Source organism: Phascolarctos cinereus, unplaced genomic scaffold (assembly GCF_003287225.1).
Source record: "Phascolarctos cinereus isolate Bilbo 61053 unplaced genomic scaffold, phaCin_HiC Scaffold_726;HRSCAF=1367, whole genome shotgun sequence".
NCBI classification, from domain to species: domain Eukaryota; kingdom Metazoa; phylum Chordata; class Mammalia; order Diprotodontia; family Phascolarctidae; genus Phascolarctos; species Phascolarctos cinereus.
This window is the reverse complement of record NW_027556098.1, coordinates 196,208,931-196,229,740: the sequence shown is the minus strand read 5'-3', so window position 1 is coordinate 196,229,740 and position 20,810 is coordinate 196,208,931. Positions and strand designations below refer to the sequence as shown.

The 20,810-nt window shown below is 37.4% G+C and overlaps 1 pseudogene; it reads left to right on the top strand.

Annotated features, from left to right (window-relative positions):
- The window catches only part of LOC110213327 (large ribosomal subunit protein uL15 pseudogene), a 54,535-nt pseudogene extending 34,049 nt beyond the window's left edge, over positions 1 to 20,486 (top strand).
- The last annotated feature ends 324 nt before the right edge of the window (positions 20,487 to 20,810 follow it).

Sequence of the window (20,810 nt, the reverse complement as noted above, 5' to 3'; positions counted from 1 at the left end):
AGCAACTGCTATTCTGTCTCTTCACTGTAATGGATAATCTCTCATCTGATAACTACTGTGGTTCTACCAAATCATTCTTGGAAAGACTTGTACCATTGTCCTCTTTCTTCCCTTTGCCTTATTGTAAAGTCTATCCCCTCTCCATCATGCTGACTAGACTTTTGTAAACCTCAGATTGATTTCTTTCCCATTAAAGCCACATGTCAGTCCTCTTTAAGGGCCTTTCATTCTCCCTAAGAACTTAGAGTGCAGAGAGCCATTCTTTGAGTCCCTCTGCCTTCTGCGGGGGAAAGATTAGCCTACACTTCACAACATACATAAGAGTTAGTACTTAGCTCTGGCAGAAATACAAACATCGAATTATATCCCTTTGCAATTATCCCGCCACCTTCAACATGCCAACTTGTTATTGATTTTTCTATTGTCCATTAACCCCCATTATTCAGATCAGTGACCTTGAGACAGTAGTTTCACTACCAGCAGCATTTTATATTTGGTACCCAACCACCTCTTCTGTCAGTTTCCCTTTCACGTTTCTTATTACCATCTCTCTGATGTCCCTTAGGCTCTGATTCCTGCATTTTATTTTTGTTCTAAACTTTAAGCCACTTCATCCACATTAAACTGTTAATGGAAATTAAGTGTTAACTAATAATGGTTTAAGTGACACCTCTTCCCAGGTGTAATTACATTCAAAAAGAAGAGTTAAAAACAAAAGAGGAAAAAAAATCTCTCTGTCCCAGAGAGAATGAATAAATGAAGACTGGGTATGCCAGTTCTGAGGTTTACCAATCTCTACTCCAGGATCTGTCTAATCTTTGAAGCTGGAGCTTTGATCAAGGATTTTCTTACTAACTTTAGTCATTGTTAGGAAATATTTCCTTTCTTAATTTCCATTTCTTTTGTGTGACACATACCCTCTTTATCACTTAAACATCTTCATATACTTTCTGACCCATATTTGTCACTTGTAATAAGCAGATAATCCTTGTAGAACAAAACTGTAGCAGTACCTTAGCTGGTAGTGATGGGGTGTGGCTCAAGCTGAGGTCTTTGACCCTTGAACCAAGGGGAATCTGGCTCCCATTTGTCTACAGACCCCAGCCCCTCATCTTCCTTTGAAAGCCTTAGCCTTACCTTTTGATCTTATTCAGATGGGCCTTTGCCCCTTGCCCTAAAAAGAATCTGGCTCCCGTTTGTCTACAGGACCCAGAAAACCCTTAAACTTTCAAGTTCCTTATCGACTCTCCTTATCTCCCTTTGAAAGCCTTGCCCCTACCATTTGATCTCAATCAGCTTCCAGTTCCTCTCATTATCTATTCCCATTGTCTATTCAATCTCTCAGATCTTCCAATCAGAATTCTCACCTAGACCCTTTTCCCAGCCCCCTTCTCTGGCCACTCAAAGTTCCTTCAGTGTACAAAAATTCCACCCCAGCCCCCATTCAGGGCCTGAGAATCTCTCAAGTCCAAAAGGCTCAGTCTTTCTCATGCCTGCTCATCCTTACAGGTGTCATCTGGCCTATGTGATTTATCACTAATAAACTTTTCCTCTGGCTGAAAGAAGATTTGAGTTGAATTCATTCAGGCAGGGCCTGGTACTGTGATCTTGGGGTGTCCCCCAGCAGCACCCCAAAGTCCTAGGCCTCTTCAGCAGGTTCATACATTTGTTTCCAGTAGGCTATGTCACTCCACAGGAAGGATGTTTGCAAATTCACTGGGGAGAAATTAAGAAATAGAACTATCATAGACATCTGGCTCAATTGAAGATGTGTGAGGCCAGCTGTATATCATAAGCAGCAGATGGAACAGATATGCCTAGGAAAGTGGAACCTTGATTCCCTTGGGTCACCAATTGATGACAAATTAAACAGAATGCACTCCACCTGGTAATGCATTTAAAATTCATCATCATTGGTTTTCTCAAAAATGTATGAAATTATAGTAGTGGGATAGCGCAATACTAATGACAAAAGTATATATGTGTATATGTATATGTGTATATATATATTTCAGGTCCTTTGTGAAGAATTTTTTCAAAAGGTTGGGAGGCAGAGTAGAACAGGGGAAAGATCTGAACCCTAAGTCTGGTGCTCTGCTACCCTACATGACCCAAAATTTGTGATTCAAATTAATTCTTTTCACATAAAAACAAGTGGTCTTTTAACTTGCCCTTCACTCAGCGTCCTCAAGTATACCACATCTCCTTGATAACAATGACATTGTTAGGAAGAATACTGAAAGTATCCATGGTTTCCCTGAAGTGAGATATAAGAGGCATTCTGGAGTCAACTGGTACCTGTTCTTGAGAATTGATTGTTATATTTTCAGTGTGAGATGCCTTGGAAATTGACAAATACTACTTCTCAGGAAGGGCAGCTAGGTGGTGCAATGAATAGAGTGCTGCACCTGGTGTTAGAAGATTCAATTTTGTGAATTTAAATCTGGCTTCAGATACTTTTACTAGCTGTGCATCTTGGGCAAGTCACTTAACCCTTTTTTTCTCAGTTTCCTCATCTGTAAAATGAGCTGGAAAAAGAAATGACAAACCACTCCAGTATCTTTGCCCAAGAAAACCCCAAATTGGGTCATGGAGAGTCAGACATGACTGAAAAATGACTAAACATATTAGGATTTGACTTATTGCTAAAATGATCATCCAGAAATAAGAAAATGATGGAGAAAATATTAATAATGCAGTTTAAACTGGTGTGTCATGCATACTTCACTTCACCCCTGGAGAGCCAATTGTTAAACATTTGTAAGTACATTCCAGATACATCTGTCCACCACTGCAGATCCAAACCCTTCTATTAGTTGACATTCTTTGTCAAATGCTAGCTTCAGAAATATTTAATACCTGTCAAGTCAGCCTGAACCATGGGCCTCTCATAACTTCACTGGATTCTTCCTTGGATGATAGCTGAAGAGACCCTCACAAGAGCCCAGTCAGAGCAAGTGTTCCATTTGTATAATCTTGGAGAACCCAAGGCTGTCTTCATGCCACGATGAGAAATTGGAGGAGTCCAATGCAAGAATACTGAAAACATGCGAACACCCCTCACACCAGCATAATCTTTTTTTTTTTAGCTTTTCAATATGTCTCCAACCTACAGAGTTCCCCTTAAAGTAAAATGACTTTATTATTCCTATTTAAGAGATGATAGAATAGAGGCTCAGCAAGGTTGGGAATTATCCTACTTCACATGGTCAGCTGACAGCAGAGCTGGGACCAGATTCTGCATTTTGAGAGCGAATACCCAATACCTGAGTGGGGCAAAAAGTGAGCTGATTTTTCGGTTGAGGAAACTGAGGTCTAAAGAACAAAATAATTTACACAAGGTAGTAAATGGAAGGGTCAGGATTTGAATCTGGGACCTCTGATTCTATATCCAGTGTTCTTTCAACTGTACCACAAACCCTAAATATCTGTCATCATTAAATGTATTTAATAACAATTGTTGTTCCGCCATCCTCTAAATATTACTAATCTCCCTCATTGACAAAATACATGATACTGTCTTTGTGAATTTGACTGTCATATAATTTCACCACTAATTAAATTTTGGTTTTAGATGTCATGGGTATAAGGAACACCTTCCATTTGACTGCATTTACTGAAGACTTTATAGTGGGGCCAGGGTGAGGACCATAGCAGTTTTTCATGGTAGAGATGTCCAAGGTTCTGACTGAACCTCCCTGGTTTTGAGAGCAGGGTAGAAATGGGTCTGTGGCTGAGAAATCATTGCTCAGTTCAGGGTCAGACTTTCAGTGTGAAAAAAAGCTAAGTCTAAGAGTTAGACAGTAATGGAGCTAAAAGGAGAGGATGTGGCTGGGTGGGTAGAGTCTGGAGAAGTTGGTTCAAATCAAAAAATCAAAACAAAATTCAAGACAATGGTGGTAAAAAATTGTATCAGGTTTAAGTTTCAGTAGTTCAGTACCTGTGGCTTCAAGAAATTATGGCACGTGCAGTGGCCACACTCCAATAAAACCATCTTGGCAGATGGGCTAAACCAGGGTTGAGGGTAATCATAGGTGAGTTAGGGGGGTGTCTACCCCAAGTATGTGAAGACTACCCCTGGTGGAATGGGCAGATGAGAACAATTCATTCCAATAGCTGTGAAAGAGGCTGAAGCAGGTGCCTTGGAATGCTTAGAGCTATATCCAAGGCCATTGCCAGTTGTCTTTACTTTTGTTTTGCCACTTGACTTCTATGACTCTGGAAGAGAGAGTGAGTCTGATGACAGTGCAACTCTGCCTCGCTTAAATCCAACTCATAAGGGAGTCAAAATATTACCCCATGATGTCACTGGTCCTCTTCAAAAATGTAGGACCAACAACTGGTACCAAGTAATTACCTGGATGTTGAATTAGGCAAAGAATTATCTCCTTTTTTTCTCTTCTTTCTTGTGGGTCCTCTCATTGGTTCTAATTCTTCTTTGCAACATGACTAATGTGAAAATATGTTTAATATGAATGTATATGTTGGACTTGTTTGGCTTATATGAGTATTTGTTTTGTGATCAGTTGGTCTATCCTGTAGTTGCTTTTTTTCCCCCTTAGGTTCCTTCAGTTGGAGAGTTCCTGATGCTCCCTACCCTTCTTGTTCTCCATAGCACAGGCTAACACTATAAAGGTGCTTGATGTCTGACTTCTTCCATTAGAATGTGAGCTCCCTGAAAGCAGGGATCATGTTTTTGCCTTTGATTCCTCATTACTTAGCAAGAAGCATGAAACATAGTAAGTGCTTAATAAATTGCTTATTGATAGACCCTGTGCACATTTGGTATAATTCTGTGAATTTAGAGTGAATGGAATAAGAAATGACACATTACTACCACATTAACATCTTGTCCCTAAGGTATTTTTTCATGTCAATGCCCTGCTCATGGACTTTTAACAGGTCCCCAGTGTCAGAAAATATAATCTAAAGGTCTTAGCTTGGAGCTCAGTGTTCTAGAAAGAACAGAGAGTGGACATCTGAAGACTTAGATTTGAACCTTAACTCTGCCACTTACTAGATATGTACACCTTAGCAATTAATATAACCTCTCTGTGCCTCAGTCTCCTCATCTGTAAAATTGGGGATATGATACTTGTACTACCTACTTAAAAAGACTGTTATAACAAAAATGTTTTTTAAACTTCTGAGCACTATCTAAACCTAGCTTTTGGTTATTTATTACCACCTTGCCTCAACTCACATGCCTAATCTTATTTTCTACTAATACCAAATCTAAACTCTCTGCTCTCTAGAGATTACTCTCCTTACTGTTCCCAGCATATTTTATGCTTATTTGTGCTTTGAAGCCTTTGTTTATGCTGTTCTTTGCTCTCTCAGAGTGTCTTCTCCCTCTCTCCTCTCTCCTTTACTGATCTAGACCCAACTTATCCTTCACATTTAACTTGAGTCTCACTTTCACCATGAGGTTTTCTGGATTATTTCAGCCTATGCTATTCTCCCTCTTCTTTTTTTTTTCTTTTCTTTTTTAAAAATTTTATTTATTTATTTTTAGTTTTCAACATTCACTTCCAATTTGAGTTCCAAATTTTCTCCCCCTCCTTCCCCTTCCCCACCCGAAGACATCATGCAATCTGATATAGGTTGTCTACATATACATTCATATTAAACATATTTTCACATTAGTCATGTTGTAAAGAAGAATTAGAACCAATGAGAGGACCCACAAGAAAGAAGAGGAAAAAAAAGCAAATAGAATGCTTCAATCTGCATTCAAACTCTTTTTCTTTTTTGTTTTCAGTTCTTTTTCTGGATGTGGACAGCATTTTCCATCATAAGTCTTTTGTAGTTGTCTTAGATCCTTGCATTGCTAAGAAGAAGTTAAATCTATCAAAGTTAGTCACTGCACAATGTTGCTGTTATTGTGTATGATGTTCTTCTGGTTCTGCTCACTTCACTCAGCATCACTTCATGTAAGTCTTTCCATATTTTTTCTGAAGTCCTCCTGCTCATCATTTCTTATGAGACAGTAATATTCCATTACATTCATATACCACAACTTGTTCAACCATTCCCTACTTGATGGGCATCCTTTCAATTTCCAATTCTTGGCCACCACAAAAAGAGCTGCTATAAATATTTTTGTACATATGGATCCTTTTCCCATTTTTATGATCTCTTTGGGATGCAGACCTAGAAGTGGTATTGCTAGGTCAAAGGGTATGTACAGTTTTATAGCTCTTTGGGCATAGTTTCAAATTGCTCTCCAGAATGTTTGGATTACTTTACAACTCCACCAATAACGCATTAGTGTTCCAATTTTCCCACAGATTCTCCAACATTTATTATTTTCCTGTTTTGTCGTGTTAGCCAGTCTGATAATTGATTGAGTAGAGTTGTTTTGATTTGTGTTTCTGTAATCAATAGTGATTCAGAGCATTTTTACATATGACTATAGACAGCTTTAATGACTATAGACAGCTTTAATCTCTTACTCTGAAAACTGCCTGTTCATATCCTTTGACCATTTATCAATTGGGGAATGACTTGTATTCTTATGTGACTCAGTTCCTTATATTTTTAGAAATGAAGCCTTTATCACAGACGGTTATAAAAATTGTTTCCCAGTTTTCTGCTTCCTTCTAATTTTGGTTGCATTGGCTTTGTTTGTGCAGGAGCCAGATCTTTTTTTCTTTTTTGATTGGTGCTGGGTACAGAGTGGGTGCTGAATGATTATTTGTTAAATGAATGAATGAAGATTTTACAGTTCTGAAAAGTTCTGACCACAGAGATTTCCAGCAAAGCAAGTAACAAAACCAGGAATGTCTCAGACTTTAAGATAAGTAAATTTGTTATTTAATCCTTTTGGGGTTCAAAAAATGGTGGATCCAATTTCATATTATTCCCATATAGATAGAGACAAAGGCCTAGGGAGCTGTGAGGGGAAAGATGGAGGCTGTTATAGAAAAGCCAAAATAGAATGTATTATCTTTGCAGGAATACCCTCAGTGGGGATCAAGGTAAAAGTGCTGGGGAAAGAAAGGAGGGGGGAAGGGGGAAGAGAGGAGAAAAAGAAAGGAAGGAAGGAAGAAAAAGAAAGAAAGAAATCCCATTTGTCTCATGCCACAGAAGAGAAGAGCACCCTCTTGCTCCATCTCTGATATTGTGATCTGTGCCCTGGAGAACCTCAATGTTGTTATCTGAAGTCCCTGTGTTGTTCTTAACAGGAGCTCAGAAAATTTGTGATGTCAGGCTCATTTGAGCCTTCTAGATGGACAAATAAGCCAACATCAGGTTCTCTTAGACTGATATCAATTCTTTTATTTTGGTTCCTTTATCTCTTTAGCCTGGAAAGCTTGGTCTGGCTATTTCAGTTCAGGTTGCTCCTGTTAGAACTGTGCTTGTATTTTGTATAGCACTTCCCACTTTGCCAAACATTTGCATGAAAAGCTCCTAAGAAGGGGCATCCAGTGCCTGGTGGGAGCTGGGAAATGGGAGCTAGCATTGAGGAAGAAAAGGGATCCCTGAAGCAGATGCTTGTTGGGCTCTTTGACACTCTGTAATATGTGAGGGGTAAGTGGGCTGGTGAGAAGAGGAAGGGGACCAGCTCCTGGTAGGAACCCTTCTTGCTTTGCCCTTGGGCTACTGCTTGTTTTCATACATCCTCCCATTTGGTCCTTATGATAACCCATGATGTAGGTAATTTTGAGGGGGAATGAAAGGAATATCTGTGATTTTATTCATGTAGGGATCTCCTGATTAAAAAAAAAAAACCCTTTGCCAATGCAAGTCTGCAAAACTGACCTTTCTGTTGTTCATTCATTTCAGTAGTGTCTGATTCTTCCTGACTCTGTTTGGAGTTTTCTTGGTAAAGAAACTGGAGTGGTTTGCCATTTCCTTCTCCAGCACATTTTACAGATGGGGAAACTGAGGCAAACAGAGTTAAGTGATTTTCCTAGGGTCACATAGCTAGTATGTCAGAGGTTTTGAACTCAGTTCTTTCTCACTCTGAAGTCAGTAGTATATCCACTATAATACCATGCTGCCTCATAGATAATAACAATAATTGAAATGTACATAGTACTTTAAAGTTTGCAAGTCACTTGATATACTAAACATACAACCCTGTGAAGTAGATTCCATGGGTACAATTATGTCCATTTTTCAGATGAGAAATCGAGACTTAGAGACATAGCTAGGAAGTGTCAGAGGCAGGAGATGAAGCCAGGTCTTCCTACCTGCAAGTTCAGCATGTTCTCTACTGTGTCCACCCTGCCTCTCTAGGTAGCATGAATTTATTACTTCTCTCTTAAAGATGAAGGACTAGGGCCCAGATTGGAGAAATATTTTTACCAAAAGTTGCTTAGCTACTAAGACTTGAATTCAGATCATCTTATTCTAAGTAAGGCTACCAAGATCAAACTTTTTTTTAAGTCCAACATGATATGCCAATAAGAGACAAGCAGCTACTGTGGTAAAATATTAACCAAGCTAGTGAAGTACTGTCTGGCTGTCAAATCTAGTGCTGTTTCCACCACATTTTGCTGCTTCTTAATGCTATGGGATCTCTTTTTGTTGGTTTTGGTGCAGTACATAGAGAACCTTGGTTCTAATTCCAACTTGACCATTTACCTCTGTGACTTAGGCAAGTTACTTTACCTTTGCGCCTCAGTTTCCTCATATGTAAAAAGACAAAGTTAGGCTGACTGATCCTTTATAGACCCTTCTAGATCCAAATCTGTGACTCCTTGAGCCAATCACATCATTTGATTTTCACCATTGCTTGGGAAATACTGATGAGGCTGTGCAGGGAGCCAGATGTGAAATTCACAGGCAGTTGGTACTGCTACATTCCAATGAGTGCTAATAATGAATCCCATGAGGTAGTCCTATGTATTTGAAATTATATTATTATTATTATATTATATTTTATATATTATAATATAAATATATATACTATATGTAACTATGTTGTAATATAGTTATTTATTCAATATAATTATGTGAAATATGATCATTAGTTCTAGTCCAAAGGAAACATGTAGTTCAAATAAAATAACCACTCCACTGTCACAGGATTCATTTTTTTTTTGTCCGTCAGGACCTTGCTGTTATCTCATAGTTTAGAGAGGTCTGGATGCTTTCACTGCTATGTAGTACTTCACTTTAGTCCAAATTTGACCCTGTGTTGGTTTTTCTCTTAGTATGCCCATCTGCCAAAGGTCGTCTTCACTTAATTATCTTAATTCCTGTCCTGACTTGCAAGTCAGGACATCACCCTCCCGATGACACTGGACCTCTATGAGAACAAAGGACAAAAAACAACAAATTGTGTTGTGAAAAATGATGAAGGGGATGGTTTCAGAAAAACAACAACAACAACAACAACTGGGGAGACTTATGTGAGCTGATGAAAGTGAAGTGAGCAGAACTGGGAGTATGTTGTACACAGGTAAAAGCAATACTGTCACAATGATCAACTGTGAAAGACAGTAAATGATCAACGTAATGATCCACAATTTGAAAGGATTCACAATGAAATAAATGATCCTCCTCCAGAGAGAGGACTGATGAACTCTGAGTGTATATTGAAACATATTTTTTCACTTTTTTTTTGCTTTTTTCCCACAACATGGCTAATGTGAAAATGTTTTATATGACTCCATATATAACATAGATATCATATTTCTTGCATTCTCAATGGGTGGGGGAGGGACTGGAGGACTGGAGAGAGGGAAAGATTTCAGAACTAAAAATAAAAATTTAGAAATAAAAAAGCATCAAAATCACAAATTTCCCCAAAATGAATGGAAAGATATATGGTAGCTATAAATAGAATGAAGCTTGTCAATAAGGATGCATAATGCACAATAAGTAGCATAAACTATCATCAGAGACGTCTAACTAAAAAAAAAAAGAAGAAATGAATACCAAGATATGAGGGATAGACAATGGATAGGCCCTCTCAGAGAAACTTAGCATTACCCAGGGAAATAATATTAAGAGACCTAGAGGAAATAAGCCAGCACATTAGATGGATCTAGAAACCCAAATCAGCATTAACAATCATTAAGCAACTACTACTTGCTAAGCACGGTGGATACAAGACCAAATGACAAAAAAACAGTTTCCATGCAAAATGAGTTTAAATTCTCCTGGGAGAGATTGAGCATGCACACATCTAATTAAATATCACATAATCTGAGGCTAAAGAGAGACCACTAAAAAGTGAGAGGATGAGGAAAGTTTCCATATAGCCTGAGATAAGGGATGAAAGAAGGATTCTAAGAAAGAGAAGAAAGCGGGGTATCTACTTCAGGTATGAAAGCAGCTTCCTTCTAGACTCAAAGACAGAAGATGAAATGTCGAGTTCTAGAACTAGTAGTATTCCACTTTGTGTGGAACCTAAACCCTGTGAAAGGTAATGAGTCAGTCAACAAACACTTACTAACCATTAATACACTGTGCTAAGTGCTATGGATACAAAGTAAGGAAAAAAAAACCATTGTCCTTGCCTTTGACAAGCTCATATTCTGATAGGGAGATAACAGGCAATTAACTCAATTCAATGCAATAAACTGATTAAATGCTTTCTATGGTTTCAGGCACTGCTATGTATATACAAGATAAACAATGTAATCTCAGAAAAGACATTAGCAGTGAGAGTGATCTGGAAAAAGGCCTCTGCAAAAGGTGGGATGTGAGCTGAATCTTGAAGGAAACCAAAGAGGCCAGGAGGTGGAGGTAAGGAAGACCATCATGGGCATAGGAGAAAGTCAGTGAAAAGACCAATATCGTTCAATCATATAGTGCATGGAGGGGATTTTCATTCTGCATTCTGCCTCTCTATCAAGAGGTAGGTAACATAAAAATAATCATTATTGTTAGTCCTCAGAAATCCTGGTTAGTCATGATGATGATAAAAGTTCATTGCAATAGTAATCTTTTTATTACAAATACCTGAAAGCCTATCAGTTCATAAAATGTCCATTTTTTTTCCATTCAGGATTATACCCAACTTTTCTGGATAAGTTATTTTTTGGTGCAACCCCAACTCTTTTACTCTTCAAAACATAATGTTCCAAGACCTATGTCTTTGAGTGTAGAAGCTGCAAGGTCTTGTGAAATCCTGATTGTTTTTCCACAGTTTTTTTTTTCTTGTTGCTTGCAATATTTTCTCTTTAACCTGGTAGTTTTGAAACTTGGCTATGACATTCTTGTAAATTTTCTTCCTCGGATTTCTTTCAGGTGGCGATTAGGGAATTCTTTCTATTTCTGCTTTACTTTCTTGTGCTAGAACTTCAGGGAAATTTTCCTTAATAATTTTTTGTAATATTGTATCCAGATTCTTTTTTTTTTAATCATAACTTTCAGGTTGTCTGACAATTCTTATATTGTCTCTCCTCGATCTGTTATCCAGATCAGTTGTTTTTCTAATGAGGTATTTCAGATTTTCTTCTATTTTTTCTAGTTTTATTCTATCTCGGTGTCTTATAATTTGATTCTACTTGCCCAATTCTAGTTTTCAAGAAGGTATTTTCCTCCTTAAGATTTTGTATCTCGTACTATAAGCAAACTAGAAGAGCAAGCAATAGTTTACCTTTCACATCTATGGAGAAGGGAAGAATTTATAACCAAACAAGAGATAGAGAACATTATGAAATGCAAAATGAACAATTTTGATCACATCAAATTGAAAAGTTTTTGCACAAATAAAGCCAATGTATCCAAGATTAGGAGGGAAGCAGAAAACTGGCAAAGAATATTTAAAACCAGTGTCTCTGTTAAAGGCCTCATTTCTAAAATATATAGAGAACTAAGTCAAATTTATAAGAATACAAGTCATTCCCCAATTGATAAATGGTCAAAGGATATGAATAGGCAGTTCTCAGAGGAAGAAACTAAAGCTATCCGTAGTCATATGGAAAAAAAAATGTTCTAAATCACTGTTGATTAGAGAAATGCAAATCAAAATGACTCTGAGGTACCACATCACACCTATCAGATTGGTTAACTTGACAAAATAGGACAATGATAAATGTTGGAGAAGATGTGAGAAAGTTGTAACATTAATACATTGTTGGTGGAGTTGTGAAATGATCCAACCATTTTGGAGAGCAGTTTGGAACCATACCCTAAGGGCTATAAAATTGTGCACACCCTTTCACCCAGCAATACTGCTTCTATGTCTGTATTCCAAAGAGATTATAAAAATGGGAAAATGAGGGACAGCCAGGTGGTACAGTGGTTAGAGCACCAGCTCTGAAGTCAGGAGGACCTGAGTTCAAATCCGACCTCAGACCAAACACTTGACACTTACTAGCTATGTAACCCTGGGCAAATCACTTAACCCCAACTGCCTACAAAAAAAATGGGAAAAGGATCCACACATACAAAAATATTCATAGCAGCTCTTTTTGTGGTAGCAAAGAATTGGAAATTCAGGGCATGCCCATCAATTGGGGAATAGCTCAACAAGTTGTGGTACATGAATATAATGGAATAGTATTGTGCTATCAGAAATGATGAGCAGTCAGAATTCAAAAGAACTTGGAAAGACTTACATGAACTGATGCAGAGTGAAATGAGAAGAACCAGGAGAACATTGTACACATTAACAGCCACATTATGGTATGATTGACTTTGATAGACTTGGCTCTTCACAGCAATGCAAGAATCTAAGACAACTCCAGAGGAGTCATGATGGAAATTGCTATCCACACCCGGTGAAAGAAATATTGAATCTGAATGCAGATGGAAGCATACTATTTGCTCTCCTTTTCCTTTGTTCTTTTGTTTGTTGATTCATCCTCATGGTTCCTCCTGTTAGTTCTAATTGTTCTTTACATCATGACTAATGGGAAAATATGCTTAACATGAATGTATATGTAGACCCTATATGGGATTGTATGCTGTCTCAGGGTTGGGGGGGAAGAAATGGGAGAGGAAGAAAATTTAAAACTCAAAATCTTATGGAAGTAAATGTTGAAAACTAAAACTAAGTAAATGTAAATTAAAATTTTTTTTGTATCTCATTTCCAATCCATTAACTATCTTTTCATAATTTTCTTGAATTGCTTTTTTTCCCTCATTTTTCTTCATTCTCTCTTACTTTATTTTTTAATTCCTTTGTAAGGTCTTCCAAGATTCCTTTTTGGGCTTGGAACCATTTGATGGTCACACTCTTTAGGGTAGGAGTGGCTTTTTTTGTTTTTACCCCACTATCTTCTGAATATTAACTCAGATCTTCTTTTACACCAAAGTAGCTATCAATGGTTGGGTTCTTTTTCCTTTGTTTACTCATTTTTATTTTTAATTTGTCTTATTTTACTTTTAGCAGCTTAATATTACTATCAAATTTTAATGCTGAGATGTGGGTAATTTTGCTGTAGGATTAAGAGATTGGGATAAATAGATAAGGGAGGGATTTTTAGAGGGGAGGGAAAATAAGGAATAAGAGGGTAAGAGGAGAAGATAAGATAACAGAGTGAGTGAAAAGAGAGGCTGACAAAGAAAATAGTAAAAATAAGATGGAGGGAAATTCACAAGTAGCAATTATAACTTTGAATGTGAATGGGAAATAAATTGGGGAATGGCTGAACATGTTGTAGTATATGATTGTGATCGAATATTACTGTGCTATAAGAAATGATGAGGTCAATGATTTTAGAGAAAACATGGAAAGATTTTCATGAAATAATGAAAAGTAAAATGAAGAAAACCAAGAAAACTTTCCATATTGTAACAGCAATCATTGGGGGGTTTTTTGTTTTTTGTTTTTTGGGTTTTTTTAGGCAATTGGGGTTAAATGACTTGCCCAGGGTCACACAGCTAGTAAGTGTTAAGTGTTTGGTCCGAGACCAGATTTGAATTCAGGTCCTCCTGATTTCAGGGCCGGTGCTCTATCCATTGCACCACCTATCTGCCCCAGCAATTATTGTTTTAAGAATGACTGAGCAAATAAGTTATTTTTTCTATTATAAATATCAAAATTAAATGCAAAAGACATATGAAGACACTATCTGCATCCAGAGAAAGAATCGATAGATAAAAGTATGTATAGAATAATTTTACACACACACACACACACACACACACACATTTATGTCTACTGGTAGTCATCTCCTGGGAGGAAGGCAAAAAAGAAATTTACATGATAATTTTGTTTAATTTTGGAAGAAATAGCAAGTTATGCATAGTAGATTTGCAGTTTCATGTACAATTATCTTTTTTATTGTTCTATGTTATGGAAATGCTCATTTTGTTTCATAAATTAAAAAGAAAAAAGAATATTCTATCATGTTTATTTGCCATAATTTATCTATCCATTCCCCATTTTATGGGAACTGCCTCAGAGTCCCCTTCTTTGTCACTTTAAAGGAGCTATAAATACTTTATACATACTTAGAATTTGTTTTGCTTACAACTAATCCATCAACTGAGTATTTGTATATTCTTCTTTCTTTTGAACACTTCATAAATGAATGGGAATTTCTGACTCAAGGCCCAATACTCTATCTACTGTGCTACCTAGCTGACCAGGAAAACCATGTAGGTACTACCATTTAATCTGGAACATAGACCTAGCCTGGTGAACCAGCTCTCTACCAATGCTGAATAGACCATAGAGACAGAGCAGGTAACAGAGTTCAAGTGAGTGGATGGTATAAAAAACTCAATGTTGGACATGTTTCTGGGTAAGTAGGTGACACAGTGGAGAGTGCTGGACCTAAAAGTCAGGAAGGCCTGAGTTCAAATCTAGCCTGAGACATTTAATGTGATCCTGAGTAAGTCACTAAATCTTGTTCACCTAAGTTTCCTCATCTGTAAAATGAGTTGGAGAAGAAATCCCCAGTATCTTTCCCAAGAAAACCCCAAATAGAGTCACAAAGAGTTGGACATGACTGAATCAACAGAAGGACAATATAGAATTAGGGAATAGATAAATGCATATATGTATATAATCTATATGTATACACACACACACACACACACACACACGAGCTTGGTCCCAAAAAGAGAAATGAAAATATACTTTCTTCTGTTCTTTGCATGTACTGTGGAACTTGGTTGATGCATTGGTTAGTTTAGCTAATTTCTCTCTCTCTCTCTCTCTCTCTCTCACACACACACACACACACACACACACACACACACACACATCTGGGTGATGGAGAGGGAGGAATCCGTTTGAAAATTATGACAGTAGAAAAAACAAAAAGTATAGATAAGAATTTTTTTAAAACTGTTGAATAAATGGCTTACAGAGACTTTTCAGTAAAGACATGGTGCCTGGCACTTAACAGGTGCTTAATCAGTGTTTATTGATTGATTCATTGATTGGTAGAGTCCTCTATTAAAATGTTAATACCATTTGGAAGGGTAAAATCTTAAACCCTTTCTAGCTAACATCTCAATGGATGATTAGTAGGAAACTAGATGAAAGCAGATGTGGCCTAGGGCAACATAATATAAGCACTCTGTGACTCAGTTTCCTTATCTGTAAAGCAGGGTAATAATCCTCACAGAATTTTTGTGAGGAGAGTAGTCCTATCAAAATGTGAGCAATGACCAAGACAATGATTGCATCTTCCCCAATATCATTATCATTAGGGATGGGACAAGGGAAAACCTTCTGACAACAGGGTCTCTAAGAAGGGCCACTGAAAGTGGGAATGAGAGTTCCAAAGTCGCTGTTATTTTAGGATTTAGCCTCAGGCCAGCCCTGGGTGTAGGATTAGCTGGAGCCCCATTCTGTCTGTTTGGTGGCTATCAGTGAAAAGGATTTACATGCTCCCAAGTGAAGGGTGTGTCCCACAAAATTGCCTGCAAGCATGCTTTCTGCTTTTCCCGTGTCAAATAGCATACCAAAAGCTCTGCAGAGTTGTACTGCAGTATTATACCCTAGGGAAGGCATCATCCCATTTCACGTACAAGTTCAAATTTTGCCTTACTTGCTTTTTCCAAGCTTCTTTGGGAAGATAGTTTTCATTCATATCTAAAGAGAATCAATGAATTTACAATCATTTATTAAGCACCCACTATGTTGCTGACACTTTGCTAGCTGTTTGAGATTCAAAAATAAAATGATATGGTCCCTGCCTTCAGGTGACTTCATTCTTCTTGAGGAATATATGTTCACAGATAAGTAAACAAAGGATACATGCAAAATAATTTTCCACATTACAATAATTTATTTTTATATACTCTTTACTTAAGTATACGGGAGGCCATATTAAATTGTACTGTGGGTATTCATTTTACTTAATCTTGTATTGATACATACGATTAATCACCTATGTTTCAAATACTTTTTATTATGTCCTATTTTTTCATAACCAGAAGAAAATGAATGGATTTTGAAGAAGAAATGAAATATAACTATACAACTTATTTTTAGGTCTACATTTACTTTCAGGGAGGCGTTGTGGAAAGATCGTTCCACTGGAAGACATGAGTTTGATGTAGATCACAGCTGTCTCTAAACCTTAATAAGTGGCTTCATACTTTAGCCAGAAAATTTCATCATGAAGTGGCCAAGCTGCTTGTGAAATGCCTCTCTAACTTAGGTGGATAGATTCTTAGGCAATATTCTATTTGCAGGCCCACATTTAAAGTCTTTCCAATTTGATTGGGCCTGTCAGAACTGGGGTTTCCAATCTCATTATCTTTGAGAATCTGTGGTGAGTTTCATATGCAACAAGATGTTGAAGTTGGTCTATGATAGAGGTTCCTCCTTACCTTCCAAAGCTTGCCTCCCTGTACATTTCACTAAGTGATGCTAGTTCTCTCCTCGGTAGCCAAACAGAACAAATGTAATTCCTATTTCCTGTGACAGACTTTCAACTACTTAGAATAATTAATCATCACCATCTTATTTAAAGTCATCTTCCAAGGAAAAAATGGACTTCTCATGGCAAATCATGCTTTAAGTAAGATTTCTTCAGATAGTAGACTTCGCGTCCCTGTGTATTAGAGCATGTTTTTAATCCCCTGAAGTTTGGTCTCATGAAAAAACCTAAATCTAAATGTATGCAACATATAAAGCTTAAATATCAAAATGTTATTAGACATTTTAAAGCCACATTTTTCTTTCATAGTGAGGAAAGTATTTTGGGTGACTAACTGTGGTTCTCTTCTCTGGGCATTAACCATCTTTATTCATTGTCTGAGCCAATCTCCTTGAATAAGTTTAATTAGCTTTGAGGTTCCACTTAATGTGGCAAGTAAGTGGCTAACATTTGTTTTTCCAGCACTCTGTGGGGAGTTGTAATGTCTCATTTAAGAGTTTCCTAATGGCTGAAATGTCCTCCCTGAATCCCAGTGACTCAGCTCCAGTTTGGCTCATACTTTGAAAATGGGGCTTTAGAAAGCATTTCCCAAAGAAGCATATTTACTTAATGAGTATTTCAGTGTAAATGGCATAGTAAAGATTGCCTGAGGCTTACTGATTCCATCTGTCTCAGTACTTTGGGTATATATAATAACTGTTCAGTCAGGAAAGTTCACCTGACCAAATGACTGAGGTGCGATTATTATTTTTTTTTAAATTGAAGCCAGGAGACACTTTTGAAATGACTGAACTAAGGGCTATGGAATAGAAATGTGTGTGATGTGAGGTTGGACTTAGTCCTGGCCCAAGACTGGGAAAAGTCAGAGTCACCCTGTTCCTCTGCTTACTGGGTCTTGTCCAACACTGACTGAAAGCAGGAAGTATGCGTGATGATGGCTCTGGGTCAGATTGAGTTGGGCCAGAGCTGAACAGCAGCAGAAAAAGAATTTAGGACTTTAGAACTCCAACTGGTAAATTTACTCCTAAGTTTCCTTTCCTGACACCTGGCAGAATAGGAGCTGTCTCTTTAGATATGTTAAAATGCCAATATATTGTATGGTGTACTTTGGCTTTGGGAAATTAGAATAACAGAGGTCTTCTGAAAGTGCCATCTCTTCTTGAATACTAGATTACAGTGACATCATAGCTTTGTGAAGCTCTATTAATCACATGGGACAGACTCAACAAATCAGAGATGGAGATTCTTTTCCCCCATAGTGAAATCCAGATTGAATGTGAAACTGAAGGAAACAGTCCTTGGAATGTACCAAAAGAAAATTTATTTTAACAAAAGATTCTGACAACCATTTTTGAAAGCTCTAAATGTTTTGCCTGCCTTTTTGATACTTCTAAATGTATACTACATTGTAAATAAGGGTGTGCTTTTTGTGGAGAAAAAGAAAAACTAAAACATTTTGTGTTTATGATAAACAAGACATTTCCATCATTGTGCAAATCCACAAATATTAGGTATCATTTCAGTTCATGACTATGGGTGGGGAAATTAAATAAAAGGAAGATAGAGGATGTCGTTCTCCCAGATCCCTATTACCCCAAGGATCAAATATAAAATGATCTCTTTGGCTTTGAAAGTTCTTCATAACCTGGCTTCTTCCTATCTCTAGTTTTCTCATGCTTCCTTCAATGTATTCTGGGATCCAGTGGCTTCCTTGCTATATATCACATAAAACACTTCATTTCCATTTCACTGACTATTCCCCATTTCTGGAATTTTCTCTATCCTCATCTTTGCCTCCTGGCTTCTCTAACTTCCTTCAGACATTATGTAAGACCTGACCTTCTTTAGGAAATCTTTCCTGATTCCTTCTGAAGTTATCTTCACTTTATCTTGTCTATTTTTTTTTTTGCATATGGTTAATTTCATGTTGTTTCCCCCCCTTAGGCTGTGAACTCCTTGAAAGCAGGGACTGGCTTTATTTTTTTCTTTCCTTGTATCTCTAGCAACTTAGCCTGCTACCTAGAACATTTTGTTGTTGTTCAGACATTTCAGTCATTTCCTATTCATGACCCCATCTGGGATTTTCTTGGGATGGAGTGATTTGCCATTTCCTTCTCTAGCTCATTTTACAGATGAGGAAACTGAGGCAAACAGAGTTAAGTGACTTGCCCAGGATCACACACCTAGTAAGTGTCTGAGGCCACATTCGAACTCAGGTCTTCCTGACTCCAGGCCTGGCATTCTATCCACTTGCCATCTAGCTGCCTAGTACATAGTAGATAATAAATGGTCACTGACCTGTTAATCATTTGTATTATTTTATACTTATGCTACATATATATTTGTATATGTGCTCATGACCTCCTCCATTAGAATGTAAGCTCATTGAAAGTAGGGATTGTTCTGTTTTTTATACCTACAACCCTAACACTTAGCACAGTTCCTGATACGTAGTAAATAATTAATAAATATTTGTTGATTGATTAATTGTAATAAAACCATGCCCATTATTTTAAGATAATACCAAAACAAATGAGGGTGTTTATATTTTTAAAAATAGGAAAACATTTCAAGGTATACATAACAGAGTATATTATTTTTTAAGTTAACAGTAATTTTTGTTAATTTTTATCACTATAACAATTGAGAAATTTAAAAAAATCTGAAAAATAAAATTAAAAAAAGCTGTGAAATCCAACAAAACAAATTACTACACTATCCATATCCAAAAATCTATGTGTCTATCTATATTTTAAGTTCATCACCTCTCTAACAGGAGGCAAATGACATATTTTGTTTCCATTCTTTTGGACTTATGGATTATAATTGCATTGATTAGAGCACGAAAATCTTTCAAAGTTATTTTTCTCTATAATGTTATCACTATGCTAATTGTTTTTCTAGGAATTTGTGCTCCATCTATTCAAACAGATCTTTCCAGGAATTCTAAAACTGTCCATTTCATATTTTTTTTCCTTTCTGATTCAATAATTTATTTATTTTTAGTTTTCAACATTCACTTCCACAAGATTTTGAGTACCAAATTTTCTCCACATCTTGTCCCTCCCCCAACCCCAAGACAGCTTGCATTCTGAATACCCTTTCTCTTGATCTGCCCTCCCTTCTATCTCTCCCCCCCCTTCTCCTATCCCCTTCCCCTTCTATTTTCCTGTAGGGCAGGATAGATTTCTGTACCCCATTGCCTGTATATCTTATCTCCTGGTTGCATGGGAAAATACTTGTTTTTAAAACTTTGGATTCCCTTTTCTCTTTTGCAGTGGCCTGTGATGTACCTTCCCAACTAAGGAAGGCACAGAAGCTTCGCAGGCATGTCAGCCAAGGCCACGGGTGCATTGGCAAGCACCAGAAGCACCCTGGAGGCTGTGGCAATGCAGGAGGACTGCACCATCACCGGATCAACTTCAACAAATATCATTCAGGTTACTTTGGGAAAGTGGGTATGAGGCATTACCACTTGAAGAAGAACCAAAGCTACTGCCCAACTCTCAACCTTGATAAGCTGTGGACACTGGTCAGTGAGCAGACCAGGATTAATGCTGCCAAAAACAAGGAGGGGTTTGCCCTTATCAATGACATTGTACGTCCGGGTACTACAAAGTCCTAGGAAAAGGGAAACTCCCCAAGCAACCAGTAGTCATGAAGGCAAAGTTCTTCAGCAGAAGAGGAGAGGAAAAAATCAAGGGTGTTGATGGAGCCTGTGTCCTCGCGGCATAAAAATCCAATGTTATCAAATAAAACAAATGTTTTTATTAAAAATAAAATAAAACAAAAAAACTTTGAGTTCCAAATTTTCTCCCTTCCTCCCTCCCAACCCAACCTCATTGAGAAGGCAAGCAATTCGATACAGGTTACACTTTTATAATCACACAAAACATTTCCATAGTAGTCATGCTGTGGAAAACTAACTGTATTTCCCTTCATCCTATCCTGCCCCCCATTTATTCTTTTCTCTCTTTTGACCCTGTCCTTTCTCAGATATGTTTCCTTCTGATTACCCCCTCCCCCAATCTTCCCTCCCCACCTGCTCTCTTATCCCCT